The 14,846-nt window shown below is 36.8% G+C and overlaps 1 protein-coding gene across 1 annotated transcript in view; it reads right to left on the bottom strand.

The window, feature by feature from the left end:
• LOC137617183 (zinc finger protein 395-like) overlaps nt 1-14,846 on the bottom strand; it is an 86,653-nt gene that overhangs the window by 15,432 nt on the left and 56,375 nt on the right. The gene's annotated exons all lie outside the window — the stretch shown is intronic.

The raw sequence follows: 14,846 nt of genomic DNA, 5'->3' as shown, positions 1-14,846 counted from the left end.
TATTTTCTATTGCCTGTATAATTCTAGTTAGGAAAAGGCAGGCAAAATAAAAAGTGAACAGTTAAGAGAAGCTATCAGATTTCTTTTTCAGTACAATTATTCTTCATTATAATACAAGTGGAGTTGTTTGCAGGTTTTACCTTTGTTTTTACTTATACCGTTTTAGTTAGTTAAACTAAATATTACTGAAAGAAATCCTCTTGAAAACTCACTTAACTTTCATCTATAGAAGATGGAGTTTGTCAAGGGTAACAAAGGAGAGAGGAAATTGTTGAATGAAGGATACATTGACGTCAAGCAGAAAGATTTGTTAAACGGTGTGGTGTATTACGACTGTGAAAGACGGATAATTAAGGCATCACGCAAAGGAAATGTGAAAGTGTCACAAGGTGAAACTATACAAAAATGACGCAGCCACCACCCGCACCACATACGTCTTAGTGGGAATCTACAAATGCATTTCAGGAAATTAAGGCAGGTACAACAAAAATAACGAAGACTATACACGCAACAAATAACCGCCGAAGTTTCTGCTTCAATGTTGGAAGTAGCAGCTACAAAATGCGCTCAAGATTTAGTTATACATGAGAACGACTAGTGGCAAAATTTTCTTGTTATATAATTCAACATTAGACACCTTGAGTATTTTGATATTTGGAATGACTAAAAGCATGGAAATTAATTCATTAGTTCTTCTCATTGTTGTCTTGATGGAACATTTAAATCAGCTGATTTTTTTTTTTTTTTGTCAGATGAATATGATTCATTCCGTAGTAGATAATCATAATATCTATGCACTATCGCCAGAATACACTCCAATAAATTGATACAGGAATTAAAGCGTTTGACAAATTGCTTTTTCTCTAATCTTCTTCGGTGGTAATTTCTTTAGAGTCATTGTATTTCTCGTTTCTATGTGCAATAGGATTCTTATTCCGCTAAGCTTTTCCCATTATCAATTCTACTAGCGCCAAAGACCCATTCCACTACTATCAAGCTGAAAAGTGAAATTGGTGAAGATTTTTCTGATAAAATTACTACTGATGATTATTAATAGACACGTCCATCTACTAATTTCAATATGTTTGTTATCTTTACTTGTTTTCACTATGAATTTCTTTTTTTCACTTTCGAAGATATTCACAACAAGCTTTCTCCTGGAATGTACGGCCTCAGTCTTTTGTTAATTATTACCCTGCGAAATCTTCGAATGATAAAAAAAGATTACCAAATGATATCTGACCCGAACTCCTCTTGAGTGAAAGTCTGAATTCTCGCAACTGATCCATATATCATAAAAGAAGATTGTACAGGAGTAATTATATCGTGCCAAGCCTTGTTCCATACCTTACATTCCACAGTTTACTAAGTAACCTAGATATACATTTATATAGCACAAGTGATTATGGCGTCGATTTTAAACAATAAAAACGAAAGACTTAATGAAAATTTAGTCGCTATCCAACCAAATTTAAGATGGATGGGACCTAACCAGACATAAGTTACAGACTCTCTACTTAGAAGGCAATAGGGTTACTAGACCTTACAAGGAAAGGGAGGAAGAGTAACACAGAGTGCACTGTGATACAGTTTGTTACCAAAAGTCGTCACAAGAGACCCTGAAATTATGAAGAACAGGGTGTAACTGACATTTGGTCCACTTCATTAACACCAAAATCCTGAAAAGATCGTAGAACCTAACTGATTTTCAAAGAGCCCATAAATGGAAAACTTGAAAATTTCAAGACATACTGGAAAGAATATAACCAAATAAATGAAGTGAAAACAACATATCATTGAAATAATTAAACCCACATTTTTTTTAATGAAAACTAACCTGAAGAAAAAAGAAGGGTATTAAAAACATTGTTCTTTAAATAACAAAAAGTAATTCGAGAAAGTACTTTTCTCATCTCAAAGATAAGGACGTGAAGAAAAAGTTACAAGTAACGGTCGTTTTTTATTTTACTTTCTTCTTCTCATTTACTGTGGTCCTTTGAGAAAGGTGGAGGAGTTACTATGTTAAGAAAGACCTTCAAAGGAATTATCGGAAGAGACGTCGTCTCTCTTCCAAGAAAACACCTCAAGACGTAGAGAACAGAGACACAAAATCGATAACTTCAAACTACTCCAAAAGATTAAAACTTTCTTGTTTTAGGTCCTCAGTATACATTTTATATAAAGCATGTATGTATGTATGTATGTATGTATGTATGTATGTATGTATTCGTTAAATTCCAGTGAATGTTGATTTAATTGAATATCCGGTACTCAATCTACTATGGCGAGCCACAGTCCTGGTTTCAGGGGAGTGAGGATATAAATTTCACCTTAAAAGAAAATGCGTCTTTATACTTCTTAGGTATTTTATTTTTGAATGAGGAGGCTGATGGGAAATCACCAATCCAAGACTTATGTAAAGAATGAACTTCAAAGGTTGGTTCATTAATTAAGTTTCAAAGAAAAAAAATGTTGAGGTACAAAGTCATATCTTTCTGGTGGATACAATTAAGGAATTTTGAAAGTTTCCACTCTTTGGATTAAGAAGTGTGAAGAACATAAATTCAAACCTTAGTGGAACTTTGACACTTGCATAATTTCTACTACGATCCTAAAAATTGTGAAAAGATAGTTTCATGTATATAATCATAATTGTTTATTAGGTTTTTGTGCATAATATTCGATTAAAAATATTGCAATTAGCTTTAATAAAAATAAAAGTAACGTAACGATATCATATAAGAAATAAATGGCTAAGAAAACATCCTCTGGTTATGTCGACAATATCCATTAAGCCTATGAAAGGAGGATATCATGATTAAGATAGAAATAAAGAAAAATGTAATTAAAAACCACGGGTGGACATTCCGCTGAAGTTGTGTAGTAAACAAACAGACCGAGTGCGATGTAACCTCTGTTTGCCTTACAATCGAGAGACAGCAAAGCATCATCTATCTTTAGTAAAAGGGAGTGGGATGGGGCAGGGGGACATTAATTCACAAAGCGAAGGCCGGGGAAGTCCCGCTCTTACCTCGTAGTAATGGACATTGCTACGTCGTTACTTCCTGAGTCTCTATAGAAATTGTTTGAGGAATTGATTTAACTGTTTCACTTAACGCCTTTTTTCTTCTTCCATGCGTCTTTTACGTTTTAGAGGACGAGCGTTTGATGGCGTTAGTTTTCAGAGTTTTCAACACACGTCTCTCTCTCTCTCTCTCTCTCTCTCTCTCTCTCTCTCTCTCTCTCTGTATATATATATATATATATATATATATATATATATATATATATATATATATATATATATATATATATATATATATATATATATATATGAGTGTGAGCACGATATAAACGATAGACAGAGTTTTCGCGTACTTGGAGCCACACTATGCAACAATTAGCTTCTATTAAAATTCAAGTTTTTCTCATAACGAAAACTTGTACCCTGAGCTTCAAGGATACAAGGAACTACGGCAGAGAGAGAGAGAGAGAGAGAGAGAGAGAGAGAGAGAGAGAGAGAGAGAGAGAGAGAGAGAGAGAGAGAGAATGTAAATAAAAATCCATTACGAGTGAAACGGAACAGTACTTTATAACCTGTTTATGTCAACCTGAAGCGAGGATTGTGAAAGAGCTCCGCCACGGCCTGTGGCCTTCCCCTTTCACCCTCGCAATGGAGTGACGATGTAGGTCGTGTCTTTTTTTTTTTTATTTTTTTATTACCGAATACTTCCGGATGAATGGGCGTGGAGCAAGAGGAAACGTAATTGCGCATCAAAGCAAACTTACTGTTTCGAAGGAAGAAAAGATAGATGATCATTGTACTTCCTGCGATCAAGGACTTTAAAGTTCTCTCTCTCTCTCTCTCTCTCTCTCTCTCTCTCTCTCTCTCTCTCTCTCTCTCTCTCTCTCTCTCCTTCCCAACCACTACCTTGAAGTTCAAGGTGTATCGTTTTCGTTATAAATTTAAATATAAAGTTAGGTATTAAGACACCAAGTTTGTTAAAACTCACTCACAAACACAGACATATCTATCTATCTATCTATATATATATATATATATATATATATATATATATATATATATATATATATTCCTTGCGTTTATATGGAAGTTGATAAGACGAGAAACAAAAGATAGCCCCCAAAAAGGTGTGACATAATAACCTCCCATGATCCCCTTGGTGAATGGAGGGTGAGATTAAGTGTGTCAGGTGTCATGCGTAACACCAAGGTTTCGGGGACAAGGTCGCTGCTTCTGCTGGTGCTCAACGTCAATTACAAACGACGGGTTCCCTGAGAACGCCATCTCCCTCCCACTCCCGCTGCCACAATCAAAACAAATACTGACCTTCCTTGGAAGTAAACATTTTCCTCCTATAACATAGCAAAGGACATTTTCTCAGATTTAACTATGTTAATCGGTTTTGTTTATAAATATACAAATAAACATAAATGGTTACTCGATACACATTCAATAACTCTAAGCACTGAAATATTCGAAGAATTTCCTGTAAATACCACTCTGAGCATATGACTAATGTTAGTCAGGTAAAAGAATTCTTGTTACGTGAGTTTTCTGTGTCTTGAATTACGAGTAGTATTATTTCTACATACTAAGAAGAACCTGTATACGTCTAAGTTTCCTTTAGTATTTATTGGAATGTTTCTCCCGGAATGTAAAATACAGACTGATCGTTGAGTCAAACTTTATTATACTTCACGTGCCGCATTTTCTTCACGGCTGAAACCATAATAGTGTCTCTTGGACTAGAAACCGCTGCATTTGTTGTTCTTGTGTGTGTGTGTGTGTGTGTGTGTGTGTGTGTGTGTGTGTGTGTATTTGTATATATTTATATATATTTATATATATATATATATATACATATATATATATATATATCTTAAATATATATTTATATATACACACATATATATATATATATATATATATACTGTATATATGTATATATATATATATATATATATATATATATATATATATATATATATATATATATAACAGAAGCAACTTGGAACTATGACACTACTGAGGGAAAAAGAGTTGATTTATCATTAAAAATAAAAATTCAAATGTGCAAACTTAACGTTTATGTGTAATAGAGGCAAATCGATATCAACTGGATAAATAAAATCGTGGGGGGACTCTCGCTCTTTATTGACCCTAAAGTGATTTAATTAGCCCAATATGTAAATTTGAGAGGAAACTATCAGGTCAGAGGTCAAAATAATGCTTCTCATATTTCTCCCTCTCTATTTTAGTCTTTGTATTGTCTAAAAGAAAAAGTGTAGCTCATTATTCAATTTCAACGTTATTTATAAAGGTCCAAGAAATTTCCGGATGGTATTAGTATCATTATTATTATTATTACTTGCTAAGCTACAACCCTAGTTGGAAAAGCAGGATGCTATAAGCCCAGGGGCTCCAACAGGGAAAATAGGCCAGTGAGGAAAGGAAAGAAGGGAAAATAAAATATTCTAAGAACAGCAACAACATTGAATTAATAGTTCCTATATAAACTATCAAAACTTTAACAAAACAAGAGGAAGAGAAATGAGATAGAATAGTGTGCGCGAGTGTACCCTCAAGCAAGAGAACTCTAACCCAAGACAGTGGAAGACCATGATACAGAGGCTATGGCACTACCCCAGACTAAAGAACAATGGTTTGATTTTGGAGTGGCCTTCTCCTAGAAGAGCTGCTTACCATAGCTAAAGTCTCTTCCACCCTTACCAAGAGGAAAGTGGCCAGTGAACAATCACAGAACAGTAGTTAACCCCTTGGGTGAAGAAGAATTCTTTGGTAATCTCAGTGTTGACAGGTGTATAAGGACAGAGGAGAATATGTAAAGAATATGCCAGACTATTCGGTGTTTGTGTAGGCAAAAGGAAAGTGAACCGTAACCATACTTTTCTTCAAAGGAAGGATTGTGAATAAAAGTACTAAAGGTTTTAGTGTGAAAAAAAAAAAACGCGCAGGATTCCACAGTTAAATATACAAAACTGAGTGAAATAAATGAAGGTTTATTAATTGAAAATGCGTTAAACTGATTATACAAAAGGAAATGGCAAACTCCCGAATGTCAGAATCTCAACGCCCACAGACATCTGTTTTCTATGACTCATATGATACTTATCTGTGCATCGTTCATTTTAGCAGAGCGGCCTGCTAAGAGAGGTCCTTGATGAACACACGGTTGGGACTACATAACACACAGTAAACTAACATTCAACTTCGCCAGCTTTATCAGTTAATAAAAGTTGAAAGCCAGGCTGTGCCTGGCCTTACTAACAATAATAACTCTCAAAGACAAAAACAATAACATATGAAAATAATAAAAACATAATAAAAATTTGCATTCCTTCGAAAAATGTGGCAATGTTCAACGTTTCTAAGACGACGTAAAGCACAGCTTTAATCTACACCACTAAAGCATTTCAGCTTAATTTATGTGGGAGTGTTCGTTCGTTCGTGGGATGAAACACCACTTCATCAAGCACCTCACTGGGTCAAGTTCAAGATGAGGGGGTGGGAGGGTCGCTAATAATGTATAATACTTATAGAGCTGAAAACTTCGGAAATTTATGTCATAATGGAGGGAGAAAGAATGTGGCTCCCTCCCTCTCAATCGATTTCCTTTTCGTTCGTCTTTCCATGGGGCTTAACTCTTTAGAGGACATAATGTTCATTATCAATCTTCCTTGTGATCAACTACAGCGTATGGATGTCTTTAATCGATGACCTAATCTCTCTCTCTCTCTCTCTCTCTCTCTCTCTCTCTCTCTCTCTCTCTCTCTCTCTCTCTCTCTCTGTATGTGTGTGTAAATCTTGCTAATTACTCTTTCTGTAGTTTTTTTTTTTTTATAAAAATACCTTAGAAATTAAAATCATATCATAATCATACTTTTAATCTCTAGGAAGAATCTGGATTTAATATCCGACATTCAAAAAGATAACTAAATTAAGCGGGACATTTCTTGCTATGAGGTTTTCATCTTACAAAGTGGCAACACGTTAACCTTGGGACAAAGTTACAAGCCAGATATTGCCACATGAATTTCATAATCAGCTTATTTTAACTAACATTCTTTGTGCATCTCGAAAGATGCTACCATTTATGCAATTAAAATGTCTTTTAACGATACGAAAAAAAACAAAGACAACGAGTGATACCAAATGTTTAAAAAAAGAGCGAAAGAAAACAAGCTGAATTTGAGACGAGGATGGCTATGCAATAGAGTGCAGCCCAACTCCTAATTGCACTCTGCCACTCCACAACAAATGTACCCAAACCATTTGTATTATTTCATGTTTCCACAACAGCGTTCCAAAATCCGACAAAATTTTGAAATGTGGATTGTGTAGCTCGACTAAAGTTTATTATATATGGAAATAGGGTCTGAATAAATTAATTCATAACATTAAAGCTATTTTCTTTTTAAAATTGCTGGATGAATTGTTAGACCTTGAAATCGCTTGGAATCTATATTCATATTCACAATGAGAAAAAGCACATTGGAAGGTACTTTTAAGACGCTATTCCTGCTTTCACACTAACTTCCTTGATAAAACGATTAAAAGGGAAAAACGGGTAAAATAGCTGGCGCTAACCTCACTTCATGCAGGGAAGACCTACAATAGCCTCTATTTCTCAACACTTGGTCGTTGTGCCTCTGAATCGAATGTAATTGAAATCAACAACTACAATCAATTCATCACTCTTGAACAATAGCAATAAAATCAGCAAGGGATGCCGAATTCCTCTCACCCACTCTGGTTTTAACCCATCCTCCCCCCATCATAAGACCCTCGATCCCTGTCCCCTGCCTATGTCCTTGGCTCTGCCGGCCGGTGTATCTATGCGCGCGCACGTCAACACTCATGTGTGCATTGTGTGTCACATACTTCTCATTACTGGGCTGAGGATGTGTATAATTCCTAGGGTATACTAAACCTTTTTCCAAGAACTGCATTAAACCTTTCAAAATAATGGCAATCAGCTAAACTGTTTCTCGTTGAAGGATAATAGCCACAAAGTTCGGCCTGAACTGAGAGCGTCACCCGTGTCGTCATTTACCAGCAGCGTCAAACTCAAGGGCTTGTTTATCATAACATAAACAACACAAGGTTGGGGAGACCGGTGGAGCCTAACAACAGCAAGAAGCAGCAAACACATTACGTGTGTTTGATGGAGAGAGAAGGCCATCATAAATAAAACAACTCCTAACAAATTGGACAGCTAAATCTACTGTAGTTTTAGGTAAACTTTAGATACCAATATTCACAATGAGTGAACCTTTCCATCTACATGATGCATCGCAGTTTAATTTCGAAAACACTATACGACTACAATATATACAGACTTGAAAATAATAGGAATATTCGAAAAAAAAAACACAAAGAGATGCTTCTAGTCATCATGTTTCCTGCAATTAGTTCAACAATAGCACTGAGCTTCAACACTCTTTACACTGAGAGAGAGAGAGAGAGAGAGAGAGAGAGAGAGAGAGAGAGAGAGAGAGAGAGAGAGAGAGAGCCTTGCCAAAGAATGCAAGAAAAGCCGTAACCGTCAGGAAGCCCAACTATGTACCGGAACTTGGGAACGATGCTTTTACACGTTTTTCATATATTTTTTTCATTTCGTCAAAGATAATCACAGTAATTACAGCAAGTAATTTTCATAATATCTCATCAACTAAAATTTCCGCCTAAAAACCAAAATTGAAAAAGTCTTACCTTTACCTATCATCATCAAGGTGGGATTGGCTATACTTAACTCTTCAATGGCCATGGAAATTATAATGACAATAAATATTAAGATTACCAGCTTTATTACCATTACTATAATTCTCAACAAATACAATAAAAGTTAACATGCTGCTTCATTTACGGAATAATGATATGAATGCTATTAGTTTTTTCAAATTAATGAGAAAAATATAAACATAAAAAATTGAATGAAATTTCCTTGCAAGTTAAAATGCCAACTGTACACTATTTTTTTGTTTTCAATATTATCCAAATTTACGTTCTATTCATTTATATTGCGTGATACCAATTACAATAGAATAATGTAAATTTGTTATAAATTTATAAATTCATCTTTTTTACCCCATCGGCACGAGTGAAAAAGTCCCTTCAAGTTCCTTCTGGATCATCACATCCACATCCAAGAATCTTGAAGTATATTCTGCTAACCACCACCCTACCCGTGAGTCATGGACCGGTGCACCTCTCTCTCTCTCTCTCTCTCTCTCTCTCTCTCTCTCTCTCAAATATACGTAGGTCGCAGAAATATGTCAGTGTTCCTATTTTAGTGAATTGTGCCTCAACGAAAACGTGCCTTCCGAACCGTTTCATGACGACAGATCCAATTACAGTTCATTTATTTACCCAGAATAAACAAAAGCTATTAAATTTCATGCTACCACTTCAATGGTTATCATGAAACTGCCCCGAGCTCACTAGAGTTTTTAAATAAAACTACAGATCCGGTTCCTGACACTACAAACTTGCCATGAAGATTTACTCCACGCCCTTCAACACTTGAGGTCTGGCACGTGTGTGCTCGCGCACGGACGCACGCACACACATACACACCTATCTTATAATCAACGTCCTCCAACTAGGCACTCCCACACCTACTGTATATTACAACACGCCCCCCCCCCCCCCACCCTCGTGCAGCACCAATGAAATCGGAGGGTTCATACATAACATCGGCCAATGGGAACCAATGAGAAATATAAACAAACTTGGGAGGGGCAGGGGTGATGAGTGTTTTAGCAAGCATGGGCAAGACATACCCTAGCAACAAGGAAATGTCCCCAGAACAGGTTGGCCGTGCCTTAGAGATAAGGCCACAGCCTGTCCTGAGGGATACTGCACTATAGATTGGACGAGTTTAAATGGTTCAACTTTTCTCAAGACAACATTGCCATCGTGTTGGCCATGAAGAAGAAAATTAGGTTGCGCTGGATGATGTACCCAGGCTTATCTAATGAAGGTTCTCTTAACAGAATTATCGAAGATTGTTGAAGGGATACGAATATAGAATACATAACTATTTAGTTCGTTATTTTAAGTTTTTATGTGTAAATTTATATAGTACAACGCACCCGGAACAAAATTATTCTATTCCCGGTAGTAATTCACAAATTGAAATACACTAGTTTAAAGAATTTTGTAATCAACTATATAAATACACGCTATAGCCTCATGAATAAAATCAAATAAATAAAGAAAATGAGAATTAGTAACGGATGGAATGAATCACCCCCAGGAACTAAAAATGAACTGAAATTATAACTTCCTCTGGCTGCAAGTAATAATAATAATAATAATAATAATAATAAATACAAGAAAATGGTATTACATAAGTGCCCTGGTTGTTACTAAGGGGAGTCACTATTCTTATGCTGGAACTTTCAAAGGTAAAAGAATTTACCAAAATTATGAGAGCCAATTTTCGCATTACCTGTGAACAATGAGGACGCCCAATTTTGCCCCAAGCCGATCTATCTCTTGATTTTTGCTGCCTTTGTTCTTACATTTCCCTTTAGCTGCTACGCACGCACACTAATAGCTTTCAACACTTTCCGTGACAGCTAAAGGTTGCAAAACACGTTATAGATAGCATCAACGAAGCAGATATACACAACAGATACAATAATGGAAGAGGAAAGGGGTTAGGCACGCTGATTAAAGTATCATAAAAAGAGACCAATGAATAATAAGGTGGGGTTTTAATTAAAGAAAGAAATTACAACCCACAAGACAACACTCAGACCATTGCTAGAAAAACAAGACATGCAAACAAAACCAAATATACTGCACCATAACAACTAAAAAGACAAGCACATACCACTACTGGAAACAATGATAAACACCCCCCCCCCCCCACACACACACGACACAGCCAGATTACAAACAAATACGCAGACCAGCGTTAGGAAAACGCTCGTGCACCACAGCATCAGGAAAAAGGGGCTCGTGCACCACATCCACAGTGAACTGTGGTGACGTGCGGACATCTTGAAACGTGAGAACTCGGCTGCCCACACAACAGAGGTTCTGTTCTACAACTTGATGAAGCTCTAACTCAGCACAAAGTAAACACAAACGGCCCCACATGACTCCCATTATGGAGAATTGGTACAGAACATTCACGCTCCGTAAACAAAGGCGTTGAAGGTTTTAATTGCCAAGGGAGGGGGGGGGGGGGGGGAATTGTAGTGCCACGAATCACCAATCCAACACAATCGTGTGACCTCTTTACATAAAGATGTCAGCCAGAAAACACGAGTGTCACTCGTAAGGAGGTTAATACGGTTATGATAGTAGGCAAAACAACAATTTAATTTTTTTTTTAAATTTTCCTACATATACAAGTTAACTGTATAGTGTGTATTCCGTCAAAAAGAATCTCCCTAAAGAAGAGGGACTCGGTAACAAGAAATCTATGAACTACGGCATGGCAGCAATTGCTGATCAAAATGGGCACCAGGCTTGAGTAATCATACAAAAGCTCTGGGTAAAACCAACCAAAATTGAAGATAATGTGCTATTTACAACATAAAGAATGGGTGAAATAAGATTTCTAAAAATTATATTTCATTCAAATCTATTTGCTACAAGTTTTACATGTATAATCATGACATCTATCCTAATCCGCCTTAATTAAAACATCATTTCTCATTACCAGTTACCTGTTCATATTGCTGCATTGGGAAAGTTATATTTATTCAAAAGAATTGTGAAGTTTAGGAACAATTATACGTGAGAATTTTTCTTCAATATATATTAGTATAGTACTGTAATATATCGGGAAAAAATCCGCTTACGGTATGCAAATAGAACCAATCAGTTCCATATCATCATGGGTCACTAACATAAAAGTGATCGACTTATTGAATAAAAGCGTCAAGACAGAGGACGCACGGAATCTGCCTTAGCAGATATTAATTTTCAACACGAGGTTATTTGAGAAAACGTGGCAATGGAGGTTGGTCGCATCCTATTTTATTCCAATCATAATGATGAGAGAGAGAGAGAGAGAGAGAGAGGAGAGAGAGAGAGAGAGAGAGAGATGGTAGGACTAGGTCTTGAGGCTGTGCTACAAGACCACTTGAGGCCGCGTCCTACAGTGCTCAAGGCCACAAGGAAGAGAAGTGAAGGAAAGCTCACCATCCACAACCAACGGTAATAAGAGGTCGCAACCTCGATGGAGATTCTAACACGAGTTTAACTATACCTTTCAAAAAGATAATTCTACATCAATTTTTATGAGCATTTTATGAGCAAAAGTGGTCATGCAGAAGATTGAGGCACGGAAATAATAATAAAACAAATGTCAAATTACAATGACAATTAGTATATCAACGCTTACAGAAGTACAAAAAAAAATATGAAAATTTTAAAACCCAAGACAAGTTGTGTTTGGACATTTGAAGGTTTGGGGAGTGGCGCGGAGTTGGAATGGCCATAAAAACTCCCCGAGCAGGAAGGGGGGGCATTGGGTCCAACTGCAACCGAAAACGTGCTCATCGGAGCAGGTCCGCACAGAAAACGGGAATCCTATCAACAACGTTCGATGCTGTTCGCGGAAAAAGAGAACTTACGTAACGGATACCGAGTTGATAAACGGCATCACGTAAGGCAGTGTATGCGAGACCTACAGTACAACTACGGATAACTATGCATATTGTGTTTACTTGGTGATCGACAAGACACGTGATCACGTGACCTATTTATTCTGTTGCCTGTGACACTCGGGAAGAAACATCTTACGAATCCTTTCCATTTACGCTAATTTAAAATTACGAAATACATAAAGAGGGTGGACGGAATTAAGAAATCTTACATGTACTTGTACAATACTACGATAAAAAAAAGATAATTGATATTAATTTTAACAGTGACGTCAGAAACATCACCGCTGACATTCAGAATAAAAAAAAATCTACATGAAAAACAACTACCATTTGAAGAGTAGAAAAAAGCGCACAGCTGTAAAACTTAAGGTCACTGAGTTTCAGCTGAAACTTCTTTTTTCCTTGATATTTTGATAAAGTTGCACGAACACTGAGGGAATGGATTATGGGGCAATATTACACGTCGTGATTTTACTTTAATTGAGGATAAGATCAATAAAAGGGTTCTTTAACATGACATAACACATAAAAAAAATACCTCCCATCACCGCTAAACCAACCAAACAAATTAAGCCACCACAAAACTCTACTTTTATTCCCGGATGAATTTCACCGACGGATAGATTTGGTAGGAGTAGGTCACGTGGCTGGCAACGCTTTACAGTATAACCGAAAGGGAGTGTGTGTGTGTGCGTTGAGAGAGAGAGAGAAGAGAGAGAGAGAGAGAGAGAGGAGAGCGAGAGAGAGAGAGAGAGAGAGAGAGAGAGAGAGAGAATGTTGGAAGAGGGGAAAGGATGAAGATGGGCTAGAAATGCGATGAGAGAAAGAGAGAGGATATATGGTTAGGGGGGGAGGGGGTCTTAAAGCTGAGGGTTAGTTCTGCTGGAGGGCACTATTCTACAGCAAAGAGATGGGGAGGCAGGAAAGGAGGGGAGGGAGGGGTTAGAAGGGCTGCGATATAGGCAACGAAAAAGAACGCAAACAAAAGCTCCTACGACTTTACTGATTGTCAACACCAAATACTCATTTCTGTCCCACATACGGCCTGAACTTGATCTAAGAGTAGATACTATGAAAAAAAAAATAACAATATTCATAAATAACGACGTTATGTAATAACTATAAACGTTCCCTTATGTAAGCGCAATTTGAGAGAGAGAGAGAGAGAGAGAGAGAGAGAGAGAGAGAGAGAGAGAGAGAGAGAGAGTGTGTGTGTGTGTGTGTGCTCTGGACCGCCCCATTGAGCTGTTCTGTGTTTTGATCAATAGTGAAGCGTTATTTCTACCTACTACGGCACAGAGTTTGTAAAGTTCTCCAAAGCCTTTGTGCTTGTTGTATAGAAACGGGTTCTAACCTAAAAATGAAAGAAACACAACAAATGCAAGATTGAAACTGAAAAATGACTTAAATAGGAATAACAACTCGGAATCCCTTCTGAGGCGAAAAATAAAATATCCAAAGGGAGACGCGGCGTTCGATGCAATTTCGTGTAAGAAACATTCTCGAGACCTGACACAATGAAGGTGAGGGTTTCCTCATTGAAAGTGAAGAGTTTCTCTTCCTCCTCCTCCTCCTCCCCCCATCTTTCTTCAACCTGTTCTACTTACCACAACCACTCTTAATATTGTGGCTCCTCCAACAACTATACACTGCAAAGGTCCTTCTTTTCATTACTTGAATGATTCAAACGTTGAAAATACTCTTTACTCATTTGTCAAACAGCTTTGAGCTCCCCGTAGTAAGGGATCATCCCCCAAAAAAAGAACTATCCTACATATTATGTCTTACAAAATGATTTGACCAAACATAACAACGATTAATAACTCCATGGTGATGTATTACCTTAATGATAATATTTAACACATATCGATTTGTGTATTTTAACTTCACCACAGGATCAAAATGAATAAAAGATATTGTGAATACAACTCGAGAACTGGACAATATTTTCCACTACTTCTGGTAAAAGCTGGATTGCTGAATTTGCGTGTCACATAAATAACATTAGATAACAGTTTGGTGAGAGGTTAAGTTTGCATTAGGCAATGCTTGGCGAGATTTGGCAATCTATCACAAAACTCTACTGCTCTTTGATAATTTCTGTTCCTCAATATTTCTCCAAATGGCATTTTATAGTAGTATTAAGTAAGAAGTAACTTTGTGTGTTACAC

The sequence above is a fragment of the Palaemon carinicauda genome, chromosome 2 (genome assembly GCF_036898095.1).
Source record: "Palaemon carinicauda isolate YSFRI2023 chromosome 2, ASM3689809v2, whole genome shotgun sequence".
NCBI lineage: Eukaryota > Metazoa > Arthropoda > Malacostraca > Decapoda > Palaemonidae > Palaemon > Palaemon carinicauda.
Note: the sequence above shows the minus strand (reverse complement) of the source record. Positions and strands in the feature narration are given on the sequence as shown.